The sequence below is a fragment of the Camellia sinensis genome, chromosome 2 (assembly GCF_055761805.1).
Source record: "Camellia sinensis isolate YWXY chromosome 2, ASM5576180v1, whole genome shotgun sequence".
Classification (NCBI taxonomy): domain Eukaryota; kingdom Viridiplantae; phylum Streptophyta; class Magnoliopsida; order Ericales; family Theaceae; genus Camellia; species Camellia sinensis.
This window is the reverse complement of record NC_138962.1, coordinates 191,328,162-191,342,501: the sequence shown is the minus strand read 5'-3', so window position 1 is coordinate 191,342,501 and position 14,340 is coordinate 191,328,162. Positions and strand designations below refer to the sequence as shown.

The following is a 14,340-nucleotide window of genomic DNA, read 5'->3' as shown; positions in this document are numbered from 1 at the left end:
CTCTCCTCTTCTCTATTACCTCAGTCTCTCTCCCCCAAAGACTGTAAAACATTAATCTTCTCAACTATCTCTCTCTCTCTCTCACCAACTGATATCCCCTCGTTCTTCTCTCTTCTCAAACGAAGACTCTCTTTTCATTATCAGAAAGCTAAATATATATATATATATATATATATAGCCCAAATTTCACTTTCTTTACTATTTCCCCCACTTTCTTACCAACCAAACAGGACATAATTTTTTTGGGTACAAACTACTAATTCATGGGCTGATAAAAATATGATGAAATTACAGATTTATGGGTTGATTTATGGTGGAATACTTGACATATTTATGGGATGAAAGTTTAAAAACCTGATGAAAGTTCAAATATTTAAACTGATAAAAAAAATCTAAAACTAACTCAACACATTGAAAAATAATGGAAAGTTTGAAAATTTTAAAATTTAAAATCTGATAGAAGTTTAAGTATTCATGGGATGAAAGTGTTCATGGCAAAAATTTTATCAGATAAAAGTTTATGCATCAAGTGCAGCAAGGAAGTGTAGCAAGGAAAAAACCCAAGTAAAACTATCAAGTATTCCACAAATGGCATAAAAAACCTAAATAAAACTAACCCAAATAAAACTAACCCAACACATTGAAAATACAATGGAACACAGCCATCATCAAATGCACAACCAATTTCCCTCACTTTCTTTCCAACCAAACAGGATATAATTTTTTTGGTACAAACTATTGATTTATGGGTTGATAAAAATGTGATGAAACTACTGATTTATGGGTCGATTTATGGTGGAATTTCGACATATTTATGGGATGAAAGTTTAAAAATCTGATGAAATTTTAAATATTTGAACTGATACAAAAACCTAAAACTAACCCAACACATTGAAAAAACAATGGGTTGTTTGAAAAATCTAAAATCTAAAATCTAAAATCTAAAATCTGATGGAAGTTTAAGTATTCATGGGATGAAAGTATTCATGGCAGAATCTTTTATTCAATTTGGTCTAATTTTGATAACAAAAATACAACAATAATTTCATGGCTTTTCATAGATATCCATAGAAAGCAACATAAGAGAGAGACATAGAGAGAGCATACCATTTCTGCTCACAAATTCATATGTTTATAGATTCATATATCTATACACATTTTTAGGAGAGACAGAGAGAGTAAACTCACGGGGATGTGTCGGAAAACGCCGAAGCCGGAAAACTTGTTCCCGGGGGTGATGTCTCAAGCGAAACGACTTTGAATTTCTACGGATTTCTGCAAATAAAACCCATCAAATCCATTTCAAATTTCAGAAATCAAAACCCATCAAACCCCAACAAATTAAAATAGTTTACGCCAAAATCATTAACTTTAAAGCAAAACCTGGAGAGTATTTGTGTTTTTTTTCCTAATGTAAGAGTTTAGGTTATTCCTACACTCTTCTAACTCATTGAGGGTATTGTTCAATGGAAACCCAAAAAAAGGAATGTGAGACATGTATTTCACAGAAAAGAAAAGTTACATTATTAATTGGAACATGATTAAACAACGTTATAATGGATAAGAATTTTTTAAGATTGTAAACCGACACATAATTAAATTCAAAAAGCAATTAAAGTTTACCTTGTGTTTAATATTCATTTTTGGATGAATATGTTGCTTTGAGTTCCCATCAAGAAAACAAACTGGTTGGAAACATTGTTAATTATAAAGGTTAAAAAATACAAAATAAATATAAATGATAAAAATAAAAATAAAAAAATAATATAATATTTTGATTCAGATCAAAAAATATACATGATCCCCTAGCCAAAAAATTCAAATTATATTAAATAAAACCTCCAACGAAGCTCAATAATTAAATCATGAATTTACCTTTATAACTATAACTTATGCCTCAATCTTGAAGAGTTCACACTGGTAAATAAAAAAATTACAAACTTCAATCGATGTGAATTTTTCCAAAAAAAATGAGCATCAAAACTAACATCCTAAAAAGCAATATATTAAGGACATGGAAAGAATTTCAAAACAACAAATATGAAGGTCGAAATAACTTAACAATTCAATAAATCCTAGTTCTGCTACATCAATGGAAAGAGTGTCTTGACTCCATACGATATAATATTAACACCTAAGCTCAATCCTGTTCAGTCAGTCAATTTTATTTATTTTATTTACTTTTAACAAAAATAAATAAAACAAAGAAGACCATGAATTACTCTACTCAAGAAAATAACATAGCATCCACACAAAGATAAAGAATTACATGCCTAGAATCAAACCATGACAAAATTGGACTTTCAGCATGTTTAACTAATAAAGATAAAAACACATTAGCATGTTTTGTAGACCAAAAGAGAAATAGTTGTATAACCTAATCAGCATAATCCACAAATCTAAAAGTAAATATTTGAAATCCAATACACAAACTAAAGGAAAAAAGAAAAAGAAGAAAAAGAAATCTCTATTAAATTAGCAAAAACTTTAGTCTTCCCTGGGGATCGGTTAGTGCCCTGTTGATTTCTTATAATTTATTTTTTCAAACTCTTGCCAGACCTTTAATTCCACAACACTGTTCAGATTACATAAAAAAAATATAAAATAAAAAATAAAAAAATAGGAGTATGATGCTTTATCGATCATGACTCGCATCAACTTATAACTTTTGCGTATATCACTTGCATAAGATAATGAAATTTTACAATGTTTTCTTGGCTACATAATACTACTATTGAGGGAAATTATCTCTGGCAATCTCAATTTGGAGTTCAGCCTCCATGTCATGTACTTCTCAAAGCAGTTTTTAGTTTTTCTACATAGAAACAATTTACAAAGTATGTGGAGCTCAACTGTTCATAAACTTCAGGGTGTGAAAAATTAGGGCTTTCTGCTATATGAGAACAATAGTTAGATTAAGTAAAATCATGCGAATGCAGTTAAAAATCTTGATCAAACTGAAGCATGTATATAAATAAATGTGTTTACCCTTCGCAATGTTGCATGAGGCTAAGATGGTAGCTGTGCGATGGTTGAGATGGGGAGTGGGGTTGCTACAGTTGTTGCGATCAAGATGTCGACAAAGGGTCACTAAGGAGGGAGGAGCAAAGATGGTTGTGAGGAGTGTGGGTGCCTGCGAAAAGGAAAAGGCAAATATGTTACTGTGGTCATGGTGGAGAAATCTGTGTACATCAGACAAACCAAACAAAGAACTGATTGAAGACACAGAAACGGAAAATTGGAAACCACAACCAGAAAATTGGAAACCAGTTCATATATATAGACTGATTCAAAAATTGGCCCTAAAACTGAAGCCTCAAAGAACTGAGGAACTAAAGAAATAAAAAACCTCTCATATTGGGAGGGTAGGAGCCGAGGAAGGGTGGACAGTCACGGAGCTTGATGTTGATCAATGGTGAGACCACCGTTTCTGTTGCAGAGAAAAGGGAAAATTGGAAACCACAACCAGAATATAAAATTATTAAATTAAAATGTAATTTATTAAATTCATTGCTAAAAATTTGAGGTTAACATATAATTGTTGGTTTCGACTTTTAAATGAATTTTGTTAAATTATTGGGCCATAAATGCACCCCAATAAAATTAAAGTAAAAACTGGAAAAGATAATTTATTGTAAGAATATGTCTCGTGGGCTTTGTCACCGAGATGGATAACAAAGTTTTGCTAAAAAAAAAAAAAAATTCCTTTTCCCAATCTTTAAACAAATAACATCACCCCTATTATCTCTCTTCTCTCTCTCTCTTTTTCACTTGCCTTGTGAAAAGATTACATTTTAATAGTAAAACATAAACTACTTTGATTACTATTTTTTTTTTAACAGAACTCAATTCAAATTTTGTGTTTAAATTTGTCCATCAAAAAAAAAAAAAAAACCATTTCCAAAAAATAATTTCACATGCCCTTTGCCTCCAAATCCTTCCCTACTTTCTTTTTACCTTTCCTATACTAACTACAAAAACACATAAATCTAGGGCATGCTATTCACTTTAAGAAGTCCCATAAAACCCATAAAAAAGAGGGACCAATTTCACACTTAAAAAGCCATCAACCCATACACTTTCTTTAGGAAGTCCCCTTCTCAAGACACTCCTCCATCTACCCCCACTCACTTTATATAGAATAGAATGAATTTATATATAAATACTGGTTAAGATATAGAATACTGATAAATTAAATGTGACAATACAATTTTTTTTTTTTTTTTGATTTTTTGTTTTTAGCTCACCAACATATTCAAAATTGCATCCCAACTAATCTTGAGATGTATGTATTTCGCATATACCAAGTAATTTCCGTCATTTTCATAAAACCTTAAAAAAAACTAACAACCATATATTTTAGTCAAATATTTTTTCCAACCATTTTTTTTTAAGCTCTCTAATTTCTTAAAAAAAATAGATCATAAAAATTGTAACAATATATTCAATAGAAATCAAAACCTAAATATTCAATAGAAGTAACCGAACACCAAATATATTCAAAAAAACATACATACAGATGTATGTATGTTTCTACAATTTAAGTAGTATTCAAAAGCATACCCACCTTTCCCTCTCTCTCTCTCTCTCTCCATTTTCCTTTCTCCTTTTCTTAGGTTCTCAGAAATCCTATGATGATCAACCTTTCTCTATGGTGTTTAGTTACTTATATAGATTTCAAAAAGCTGTAAACAACATATCAAAACCCAAATATATTGTAGGTTATTAATAGCAACAAAGATACTATTTAACCAAAAAAAAAAAAACATTTCCAAAAAATAATTTCACATGCCCTTTGCCTCCAAATCCTTCTCTACTTTCTTTTTACCTTTCCTATACTAACTACAAAAACACATAAATCTAGGACATCCTCCTCACTTTAAGAAGACCCATAAAACTCATAAAAAAGAGGGACCAATTTCACACTTAAAAAGCCATCAACCCATACAAATTCTTTAGGAGGTCCCCTTCTCAAGACACTCATCCATCTACCCTCACTCACTTTACATAGAATAGAATGAATTTATATATAAATACTGGTTAAGATATAGAATATTGATAAATTAAATGTGACAATACAATTTTTTATTTTATTTTGATTTTTTGTTTTTAGCTCACCAACATATTCAAAATTACATCTCAACTAATCTTGAGATGTATGTATTTCGCATATACCAAGTAATTTTCGTCATTTTCATAAAATCTTAAAAAAAACTAACAACCATATATTCTAGTCAAATATTTTTTCCAAAACATTTTTTTAAGCTCTCTAATTTCTAAAAAAAATAAATCATAAAAATTGTAACAATATGTTCAATAGAAATCAAAACCTAAATATTCAATAGAAGTAACCAAACACCAAATATATTCAAAAAAAACATACATACAGATGTATGTATGTTTCTACAATTTAAGTAGTATTCAAAAGCATACCCACCTTCCTCTCTCTCTCTCTCTCTCTCTCTCTCTCTCTCTCCATTTTCTTTTCTCATTTTCTTAGGTTCTCAGAAATCCTATGATGATCAACCTTTCTCTATGGTGTTTGGTTACTTATATAGATTTCAAAAAGCTGTAAACAATATATCAAAACCCAAATATATTGTAGGTTATTAATAGCAACAAAGATACTATTTAACCAAAAAAAAAAAAAAACATTTCCAAAAAACAATTTCACATGCCCTTTGCCTCCAAATCCTTCTCTACTTTCTTTTTACCTTTCCTATACTAACTACAAAAACACATAAATCTAGGGCATGCTCTTCACTTTAAGAAGACCCATAAAACTCATAAAAAAGAGGGACCAATTTCACACTTAAAAAGCCATCAACCTATACACTTTCTTTAGGAAGTCCCCTTCTCAAGACACTCCTCCATTTACCCCCACTCACTTTATATAGAATAGAATGAATTTATATATAAATACTAGTTAAGATATAGAATACTGATAAATTAAATGTGACAATACAAATTTTTATTTTTATTTTTGATTTTTTGTTTTTAGCTCACCAATGTATTCAAAATTACATCCCAACTAATATTGAGATGTATGTATTTTGCATATACCAAGTAATTTCCATCATTTTCATAAAATCTTAAAAAAACTAACAACCATATATTGTAGTCAAATATTTTTCCCAAATCATTTTTTTAAGCTCTCTAAAAAAAGCATACCCACCTTCCCCTCTCTCTCTCTCTCTCTCTCTCTCTCTCTCTCTCTCTTTTCTTTTCTCCTTCTTTTCTTAGGTTCTTAGAAATCCTATGATGATCAACCTTTCTCTATGGTGTTTGGTTATTTACATAGATTTCAAAAAGCTGTAAACAATATATCAAAACCCAAATATATTGTAGGTTATTAATGGAAACAAAGATACTATTTTGGTTCACTACAACAAATATACTATTTTAATAACATACAAAGACTGATCTAATATACAAAGACCCACACTATTTTAACCAAAAAAAAAGTAACTTGACTGTGTTGAAATAGACAAATTTTCATGAATCAAATTCCCAAGTTTAGAGAGAAATTAGAAGAGAGAAGTTATTTGGTGTGATTTTGATTTTCTTGTTGCCTCAAGAAACTTGACTGTGTTGAAATATAAAAAATTTCATGAATCAAATTCCCAAGTTTAGAGAGAAATTAGAAGAGAGAAGTTAAATTAAGGCCAACAGCAAAATCAAATTGAGGCAACAGTAAAATCAAAATTAAAATTGTGGCAAAATCAAAAATCAAAATTAACATGAATCAAATTGAGGCAATAGCAAAATCAAAATCACACCAAATAACTTGAGGCACAACAACCTAACAAAAGTCAATCAAAATCACACCAAACTAAACATTAGACCAAATAAATTCAAAGAAAGAAACAAAGGAATAGGGGGTTCGGGGTTGGGTAAAGAGAAAAAGTAAGAGAATAACTTATTCTTCAAAGCTTGACAACCACTCACCACTCCTTAATTCACCTCCAAATTCAGACCCAGCTCACCAAATTAGCTCCAAACGTAGAAGCACTCCTAAGTTTCCATCAAAAAAAATCCAATGACACCAACCCACCAACAAAACTACTTCTATTAAGTCTTAAAACTCAAAACTCAATAAAAATTCTCTTTTTTCTGGCAATAACAAACACAATTGGGTACAAATAAATCAACATAATTTGAAACACATCAACTATACATAAACACAATTACAAACTAATCGAAACCCACAATGGAATTGAAGTCACTATCAAAAAATAAAACACAAAAACATTCACCGATCCATGGAAGCGGTGTATATAAAGAGCTTTGAAACCAAAATGCTTTGAAACCGAATTGTTTTAGAGCAATCCAAATACCTAAAAATGATATCCAGAAAATACCTAATTAACAAATCAATTTAAGGTTTAGAAAAACAAAAATCAAAATCAAAATGAGTACTCTGTTACTCTGTAAGGGTCAGACGTGGGTATATTTAGGCGGCAATCGTCATTCATCTGAACCATCGATATAAACTTAAATTCATCTTATCCGTTAATATCAAATGTATCATACATTTTATATATTTTCAAAAACCCTTCTCCCTTATTATATAGATGGGTTTAGGGTTTGGAATCATATATATACATCCATATTGGAATCATGTATAGAGAATTCTCCATTCTCCCTTTGGAGCACCCCCATGCTAACACGAAAATGGTGTTTTTGATCAAAATCCACATAGCAAACATCCACACCAAACCAAATCTATATAAGTTTACACAGCATCAATGACTGAGAATATTTTACAGAGCAACAACATGAAAGTAGTTAAAAAACCCAAGTACTCCATTTCAGTTTAAAAAATTCTTAGAATCTGAAACCAACAGATTCTGTATAACGATTAGTTGTAAACTTGAGAAATCTAACCATATTTATAACATCTATAAATACCCACAAATCTGAATTCATGTTTTGACTAATTCATGAAAACATGGTACTTAAAAACAAACACAAAAAGCAATTTTAAAAACAAACCCAAAAAAAAAAAAAAAAAACAGAGAGAGAAGAGGAAAGGAAGGAAAACAAACACAAAAACTGTAAATTATATACACACACAAAAAAAACATGAAATTGCTTTAAATCAATCACATACTTAAACAAATTCTACAGAAAATGCTTTCAGAGCATATATAATCAGAGCATATAATAAGCATATAATCAAAGCTTTCAATAAAATTTATATGCTTTTAGCTTTGATTCTACTTAAAAAAAAAAACATGCTTTCAGCTTTGCTTTGAAAAACAGCTCTGAGCATATAATCACATACTTATTATTATATTGAAAGCTGTTTTTCAAAGTTGATTATATGTGATTAGTATACTAATCAGAGCATGTTTTTTTTATATGCTTTCAGCTGATTATAAATTATTTTCTCCTACTGATTATACGTGTGCATATTATTATATTGTAACAATATAATAATAAGTATGTGATTATATGCTCTGATTATTCAAAGCTGTTTTTTTTTTTTTTGCTTTGAATTTCTAACATGTAAATCAACAGTAAAAAAATTAAATATGATGGAGAAAAATGAGACTGATAGAGGTATTAAAAAATTCAAAGCTCTTACATATTGCCCAATTCAAAGCTCTCAGAGGTATTAAATATGATGAACCAACGCCATAGATACTGCCCAATTCAAAGCTCACAGCTGGAGTGAACAACGGTGAGAGTGGTCAGAGTGATCCACAGAAGCTCTATTAAAGGCAAAAGCTGAGAGAGGAAAAAAAAAATTCAAGAAGAAGAACAATTACCCGAATCAATGAGAGAATACTAAAGTCATGCTTTCAATTAAGATAAAAATGAGAGAATACTAAAGTCATGTTTTCAATTACCCGAATCAATTCTCTCGAACCCAGCAATTAAAGTCATGTTTTCAACACTAAATAATAATACTGAATTGGGTAAAGTCATGTTTTCAATAACTCTATTGAACCCAGTGGTTAAATATATATATCATTTGTCTGTGCAGAATCGGGTTGCTTCAATATATACTGAATCGGATTGCTTCAATAACTATAGATTGGTCTGTGTAGAATATACTTTAAAATTCAGTTCTCTTTTGTATATGCTTGAATATACTTTAACAATTCCATAATGATATATACTTTAACAATTCAATTCCATAATTGAAAAATCTAAGAATCCCCTAGATGTTGATTTGTGATTATGTATCAATTTTAAGCAGTATATAACAATCCCAATCAAACAATCAAGACAAATCAACACAACGATTTTACGTAGAAAAACCACAATTGGACACCTCCAATTATGATAAAAAAACCACGGGCAACAGCCACAAAACAATCCACTAAGAAGATGTAAAGGAATTACACAGGTATACTCTCAATTACCTAACGAATCCACGCCCGAATTGAACCAACCTCTATGTGTCTCTTCCAATCCCGTCTTCACCTCGGAATTGTCTTGACGATGAGCCACTCGGAATCCACCAAAGCTTCAGGCTCGAATTCTTCAGAATCTACCAAAGAACAACTCTCTCTTTTATGTAGAACAAACAAATAATCCTTTGATGTATACTGTTTAAACCATGAGTTGAATACTCAATGAAAACATCAAAGAAAACTAGCAAAATATCCTCAGATATAAACCTTAGAATCCAAAAAGAAGATCTGGAGGACTTCAGGAGTAGTATAGTTTTGGGAGAAAACCAACTACTTATAGAAAACCAAAAGTAATCCTAGATTTGGAAGAAAACCCAATCCTTATTGAACTCCAGAAAACTGTGTTCGCGCGGTCCGCTCGAGCGTGAGACTTCCCGCTCGAGTAGAGACTTCATATTCCGCAATTCATATAAGCTTTACGCTCGAGCGTCAGTTTCGACGCTTGAGCGTCGAATCACACCATCCAGTACTTTTTCAGGCATAGCAGAGATGCTGTGAGCTTGTAAACCCCGCTCGAGCATCACTTTCCCCACTCGAGCGGGGAGACCAAAATTGAATGCATTTTTGAATTTTGCTTCGGCCGCAAGCTGACTGGGCAGCTGTAGACACCCCATTTTTGACCGTCCTCAAGACTTGGACGTCACCGTTTGAACACTCGGTGATCATCTACGTTTGTGTTCGTCTTGAGTTCCCGGAGGTCTCGGCTATGCGCCTTTCCTTAGGACCTCTCGACTCGACTGTATTGTGTTTGGTTTTGCACCAAACACTTGTGTTTTTGTTTGGAGGGCAAGGAATGGCTTGTTGGCTATCCCCACTCCTCACCGGCCATGGCTTGAGGCCACCGGCCGTGTGTTCTTGCCACCGACCATTGGTGATGGCCGGTCGACACTTTATGTGGTCGACCGACCATTTAGTTGGCCGATGGCCTCCTTTTCTGGCCGGTACCACATTTTTGCCTCTTACAGGCATGGTGCATGCCAGCTGTGCCAGCTGGGATGCACAGACCCTACCCTCACACACGTGTGTGGCTGTTTTGGCCCCTTTGCACCCTTTTTGATCCAAACTTCTTCTAGAAGATTGCCCCCTTTGCTCAAGCTTCTTGAAGAAGCTTGACCCTTTGTCTTAGCTCCCTCAAGAAGCTTGCACCCTTAGCTTAGCTTCTCTTGGAAGACTTGACCCCTTTAGGATAGCTTCTCTTGGAAGCTTAGCCTTTTCCATGGTCTATATAAGGAGACCTCTCTTCTCCATTTGAGGGGTTCAGCAAAACCAGAAAATATATGATATATATGCGATATATATCACTCTCTCTATATATGTCCCTTTCTCTCTTCATTTGTGTGTGTTTGAGGGCCTAAAAGTGTATTTAGTTCTTAGTTTTGCACTAAGTCACCTACTATTTGTAAAGGCCCCAAAATGCGTATAAGAAATCATTGGTATTTAATTATGAGATGAGGTGTTTTAATTTAATTATATCTTTTGGAATTGAAGCATTATCTATTGAGTTACGGATTGAAAATTGAAATTACCGACCTATATGGGTTCAGAAATCAAAATTGAGTACTTGGATATGTTAATGGGAATTTTTGGAACTATTTGGGACAATTAATTGGAAATCTAATTTGTCTGATTCGTTAATGCACGTTTGGGTAGTTAACTTTATACTGCAAATTGAAGGCATTAGAGGTTTCAGAAACCAGAACAGGGGACATATTTATGATCCTCATAATTTTTAGAGTTATCTGGGAAGTTTAATTGAAATTTGATTTCGTACGAATCGTAAGGCCACGTTTGGCTCTCTCTATTGTGTTATGTTGGTGTGTATGTTTATACTTATATTATGGGTGCCTTATGAGTGGATGGACTCATCTCTTAGAATCAAAAAAAAATATCTAGAGGAAAGGGGGAGCCACGTGAGAGAGGGAGAGATAGAGAACTCAAGGAGAAGAAGGAAGGAAGAGCTTGAGAATGAAGAGGAAAGATGGGGAAATTGATGGAATTACTTCAAGAGATTGGCTCTAGGTCAAGACGAGGACATCGTTCCATCGCTATCAGAGACCTACCGCTGTGAGTTGTAGTACTATAGTCGCACGTTCAAGTATTGTTAATGATTCTCATTGTTAACATTCTGTCCCTTGCAAGTAATTAAGTTAACAATATGTTGATTGGAAAATCTAGAGGCACTATTGAGCAGTCCATTCTGTTTACTGTTGACAATGAATACTAACTTTATATTATTTGCAAGATAGCTATAGTGATTCATGACGAACAAATAGAACGTATGAGGATTATGGAACTATGGTATTCCGGTATCTCTGGAATCATTCAATCGGTAAAATGTGTTTACCTTTCGTTAATAATTATCAAGAACGTTCTGTTAAACTTAAGTTAACTGCATTAACTCATGTGAATGATGCAATGGTTACCATTAGTACTCTGTTAATTGCAGGTCAACCATGTTAACATATATGAACGATTAAACAAAGGTGTATGTTACTGATTAATAGCTCCAGTGAACCATGTCATTTCTTGATGAATAAAGAGAATTTGTGTTCATCTTCGAAGAATCGGAATAATTGGAAAGTTATGTGAATCCATATGAATTTGAAGTTATTTTATTATGTTACATATGAACTCGAAGTTATTCAGAATCTACGACATGAACGCAAAAGTTTAACATCATTATGTGACCCACATAAGAATGTGAATTATTCTATTTTGTTAAGCGCACGGTAATGACATGATATACCAAGAAATGCTCTATTTTATGATATGTGACGCTATCAATTAATGAATGATTATCCATATATGTAAAAGTATTCATGGCATCCTTAGCACAAGGCCCTTACCCGGGGGTAATAATACCGTGGTCTTATGGCCCTTGCCCGGGGGTAATAATACCGTGGTTCAAGTATGTTACAAGATATCTCTTGCCACCGACGGTCTTGTACGGGTGGGTTATGTTTTGCCATCGACGGTCTCGTACAGATGGTACCACCGACGGTCTTGTACGGGTGGATTATGTTTTACCATCGACAGTCTTGTACGGATGGTACCACCGACGGTCTTGTACGGGTGGGTTATGATCAAGCATGAACTCTGATTTCTGTTTCTGATTCAAGCATAAGTAAGAATATGTATGAATATGTTTCTATTTATCCGCTCCATTTATGCTATGTTATAACACGATATGAATTGATCGGTCTTTAAGACCTAATGATTTCTGGTATGGAACAAAGTGCTGTACGGAACTAAGTGCTGCAATGTGAGTCACCTCTAAAATCCGTACGAGCCACCTCTTGAGTCCATACATATGTTCAAGGGCTTAATGCCAACTTTTCGAGGGCTTCATGCCATATGTACAAGGGCTTTATGCCATATGTTAATATGTTCAAGGGCTATCACCAATCCATTCAAAGGCTTAAAGCCATAATGTTTCAAGATTAGGCCTAAGGCCGTTCTGAAATTAGTATAGAATCAGATTAATTAAATGATCTCCGCATTTACATACGCATTGATATGTATTATGATTAAGTTGAATATTGAATCATTTATATACTATTATTCACTGAGCTTCGCTCACTTTGTGTTATGTCTGTTCTGTAGGTAATTACTTTGGGAGTTCGTCTTAACCCTTGATGCTTACCCTTCAATTGTCAACCTCAGTATGCCCAGACTCCCAGACCAAGCCCATGCATTTATGTGAAGTTTGTTAAGATTTTGGCGTGCACTTTAATTATTTACTTAAGGTTAAAATGTATGTATATACCCCATTTCTTTACCAATGTTCGGATATACGCTCATTTATATGTATGGGTATGTATATAGATAAATGGCTCTCACGTATGTGATCCTGGCATGTTAGTTTTAGCTCAATGGATGTTATTCTGTGTTACTTTGTAATATTAAATGCTTCCGTTCAGGCCCCGTATATTATGTATATCAGGTCATGTGTCCGTATCTGCATGGGTCATGCCCGAACTTTTAGGGGCGAGTTTGGGGCGTGACACTATTACACCATACTTCGACTTTGGAGATCTTGAGGGTTTGTTCTTGGAGCTTTGGGTAAGTTTTGATCAAAAGAAGAGGCCTGAGCTTGCTGTTTTTGAAGTATTCTTCAAGGGTAACACTATTTACTTTATATTTTCCAATCTTGCACTAGTCTTTAACCTATCTTGCATAATGATTCAAGCTTTGTGTATAACTAAAAAATGTTTTGTATTTGCATGCTTAAGATTTTTCATTAAGGTTCTTTTGGTGTTGGGGGTCGACCTCCCCCTCTTAGGCCTTGTTTGGTCCTTTTTGTGCTCTCTTTGATAAGCTTTGGGGACTTTTGTATATTGGCCTTCTCACCACTGAAATCCAGTGGATTTTTAGTGGTGAAGAAGGGGTTTTAAAGTCTTGCATAGGGGAGGGACACCCCTCTCCCTTGGTCTATCTTTTGTTTGCATTTTTGGCCCATAAAGGTAGCATGTATGATTAGTTGTCCTTGGCTTCATTTCAGAGGTTTTTGGGTGTTATTGGGTCATATTATACCTCTGTTTTTTGTCAGATTAGTGACCCCTTCCATGTTTAATATACTTGCTTTTTATTCCCCCGTTTTGCCTAGAAGTGCATCATGCATTTAGCCTACTATTCTCTCATGTTTTGGCCTAACTTTGCGAAGTTCTTAACCCTGTCTTACCATGCTTAAGGTTTGTTGGGAGCTTATTTGATCATATTTACCATGTTTGGTATAGCCCCTTTGTATTTTGGCCTGTGAGCCTTGAGTGTGTGAGTCATTAGCATGCTTTAGTTGGGTTGTTTCAATGATTTGGAGTCATTTCTCATGTCATTTCAGCCCTTAATCCATGCTTGTATGCCTACATTCATCATCCCTTTCACGCCTTGAAGTGTTGTTCTTTTATGCCTTGAAATA

At 33.4% G+C, this 14,340-nt stretch overlaps 1 long non-coding RNA gene across 1 annotated transcript; it reads left to right on the top strand.

The window, feature by feature from the left end:
* Nucleotides 1-11,283: 11,283 nt before the first annotated feature.
* Nucleotides 11,284-13,292, top strand: LOC145819769 (uncharacterized). Its single transcript, XR_014360540.1, has 3 exons — nt 11,284-11,489; nt 11,672-11,754; nt 13,029-13,292. It is a non-coding gene; the product is annotated as an uncharacterized LOC145819769 (long non-coding RNA).
* Nucleotides 13,293-14,340: the final 1,048 nt, after the last annotated feature.